Genomic DNA, 3216 nt, shown 5'->3' with positions numbered 1-3216 from the left:
TCAACACCTCAGACTTTGGAGATCACTCCTCTGGGATCCACTTGCATCAATAAAATTTTCTTTCTTCTTCTGACCTGTGTCTACTGATATGATCATACGGTTTTTTACCTTGCTCCTGTTTGTGTGATGTACTACATTTATTGATTACACATGCTGAACCATCCTTACATCTCTGTTTGACCATGATGTCTCTTGATGACCTTTATATATTATAATCATTGGGAGTTCTTGTAGTTTTGCTTGCTTGTATGTGGAACTCTTTTCTCATATTTGGAAGTTTTCTGCTGTGATTTCGGTAGACATAGTAATAATTCTATCTGTGTTATCCTCTAGCTTTTCTCTGGTTCCACTTAGCCTTATGTTTTTCTTTTCCTTGTCACTGAACAGCTCTTGGGTAGTTTTTCTTCCTGCTATCCTTAGTACTTCTTTATCATTCACCATTTTGTTCTGAATTTCATACACGCTTCATATTGCTCATTTCTGAAACATCAATTCTATACAGGTTTTATTTCAGATTTATCTGTCTGACATCATTTGAGGATGCTAAATCTTTGGTGAATTTGTCATTCATGATTTGAACTAATTTGGTCAACTCTTCCAATTTTTTACCTATGTCTCGCTTATCCACTTTGGACAGTTTGAGTGATATTCAGTGAACTTTTGGTTCATTTCCTCTTGGAGCTCATCTATTGTTTTCATCTTTTCTACAAACATTGCGTAGGGTTCTGCTACCTGGCACTTGCTTCCTCTCCAATTGTGTCCCTTTCATTTGCCTTAGGAGACTTAGAACACTTTCAGGATCTTCTGTTGTCTTGTCTTCGTATGTTCCTGTGAGGGTATATCCAGTTTTTTTTTAACTTTTTCTGGTCCCCAGGAAATCTAGATATTGGCATAGAGAGAAAAATCAGTTGTTATACATTACAACGTTAGTTTGGCTACATTACTAAGTTCAGTCCCCACAATGGCATCAAACTTCTACTGGATACTGACAAACCCTAGAAACTACTATGAATCCTGAACCAGAACTAAGAGGTTTATGATTTTAGTGGACTATAAGGCCACCCACATATTAGCCTATAAAACTTCAGACAACCAACTTTGTGCTGGTTGTAGGCAGCAGTGCCAGAGCTCCAAAATACCACTAGATGAGTGATGGGGAACTTTAAGAGACCGCGTGCCCAAACTGCAATCCAAAACCCACTTACAAAAAAAAAAAAAAAAAAAAAAAACCCACTTACATATCACAAAGTGCCACCACTACCCTTATGGGCACAGTTATCCCATGTTCACCTGCAGATGCAATGCTAGTGTGATTCATCTGCCAAAAGGGAGGGCTCTTTGGGCACATTTGTCACCACTGCACCAGACTAGCTACCTTGTCCTTCAAGATATCCCCTCTGAGGGATTCACCCTCCAAGGTCTCCCTCAATGGAATATAGAGCCTGTGAAATTCCTGCTCTGATCTTGAGCCTCCCAAGGAATCTCAAGACATCTCTCTTTAGCAGTCCCTCTTTCCAAGCCTGTCTCCCAAGATATTTTCTTACCTTTGTATTCTCTCACCTGTGTCTGTGGCACAGTAACCATTCAGTACTGAAGCAAAATTCTCCCTCTGGGTCTTGGTCTCTTCTTCAGTCAGGTGAGTCTGCTGACTGTCATTTATGCTGCCCTGTGCTGAGGAGACTCCAGGAGTAGGCCCCGGCAACATTGGCTGAGGGTGGGGTGATCAGGTCAGTTGCTCTGAGCTGGTCCTCCCTGGCAGGGCACATGCAGGCCTCTGGTGCTGGTGGTGGTAGTGGCTGGGGCAAGATACTCAGGCTTGCCTGTCCCACACTGGGTCTTCCCCTGGCCTAATGTGCACAGGACACTGGCAGTAGCAGTGGCAGCAGGTCGGTAAAGTCAGTCCTGGGCTGGGACCTCACCTCAACTTTAACCCTAACCCTAACTTGAACCTGTTGGGGGAACCTAAGCCTAAACCTAAACCAAACCTACAAATAACCCTAAATGTAAACTTAACCCTAATCATGGAACCTAGACCTAGTCCTAGCTTTCACCCTAGTCATGCCCTTTGCCTTATTCCTAACCTTAGCCCAAAGCCTAACCCTAAATATAGCCCTAAAACTAGTGGGACTCTAACCATAGCCCTAGCCCTAGCATTAAAAAGTGTAGCCATATCACTACCCCTAACCCTAACATAAATAAATCTGACTTACCTATGGTGGATCCCTAACTCTAAACATAAATCTAACCCTAACCATAGTGTAAACCTAGCCCTACCATAGCCAAATCCCCATTGTAAGCCCGAACTCTAGCCCCAGACCTGGACTTAGCTCTAATCTTAAACCTACCATAACCAAAAACACTAACCTTGTAACACTGGCCCTAGCCTTAGTACTAGCACTAGCCCTGAATCTAACCCTAACTTACCTTAACAACTCTAACCTTGGTGAAGATCTAATGGTAACTCTAACCCTAACCATAGACTTCAGGCTAACCCTATTTGAAGAAAGGCCCTACCCAAGCCCTAACCATAACCTTCAACATAAATCTAAGCTTAAGCCTAAATCTACGCCTACCCTCGGCAGAAACATAACCTGAAATGAAACACTAAAGCTGGTTCTACCCCTAACAGGAGCCTTATCACTAGACATTGGCTTAGGCATAGACCTAGCCATAACACTCACACTCACCCTGATCCTAAACAAAACCTGGAGGAACACTAACACTAATTCTAAACATAACCTAACCCTAGCCCTTATACAAACCCAGATGGAACACTAGCCCTAGCCCTTGCATAGCCGGAGCCCTAAACTTAACCCTAACCTTAGCCTTAAACTTTAAACTTAACCCTAACCATGCTGGAACACTAACCCTGCAATTCTGCTGAATCCTAGGTCTAAATCTAACAATATCCCTCAAGGAATTCTATAAACCTAATCCAAAACCTAAACTTAATCCTAGAAGTAAACTAATCCTAGCCTGACCACCAAAGCAAATCCTATTCTAATCATGGTGGAAAACACAAGCTAGCCTTAATCCTAACCCTAAATCTAATGTCAGTGGAAGCCTAGCCCTGCCTTTAGCAGTAACTCTAACACTATTCCTAAAGCTAAACCTAATGAAACCATAGCCCAAGAGCTAAGTGTGACTCTGAACCTAGCCATAGTTCTGGACCTAGGGCTATCACTAAATTGACACTAGTTTTAACCCTGGTGAACG

The 3216-nt window shown here is 42.5% G+C and overlaps 1 long non-coding RNA gene across 1 annotated transcript; it reads right to left on the bottom strand.

Moving 5' to 3' along the window:
• Nucleotides 1-492: 492 nt before the first annotated feature.
• On the bottom strand, nt 493-3128 carry LOC102026966. Its single transcript, XR_260235.1, has 2 exons — nt 1561-3128; nt 493-879 (listed from the first exon to the last, which is right to left on the bottom strand). It is a non-coding gene; the product is annotated as an uncharacterized LOC102026966 (long non-coding RNA).
• Nucleotides 3129-3216: the final 88 nt, after the last annotated feature.

This window comes from Chinchilla lanigera, unplaced genomic scaffold, assembly GCF_000276665.1.
Source record: "Chinchilla lanigera isolate Chin_1 unplaced genomic scaffold, ChiLan1.0 scaffold00013, whole genome shotgun sequence".
Lineage (NCBI taxonomy): Eukaryota > Metazoa > Chordata > Mammalia > Rodentia > Chinchillidae > Chinchilla > Chinchilla lanigera.
This window is presented reverse-complemented; position numbering and strand designations above follow the sequence as displayed.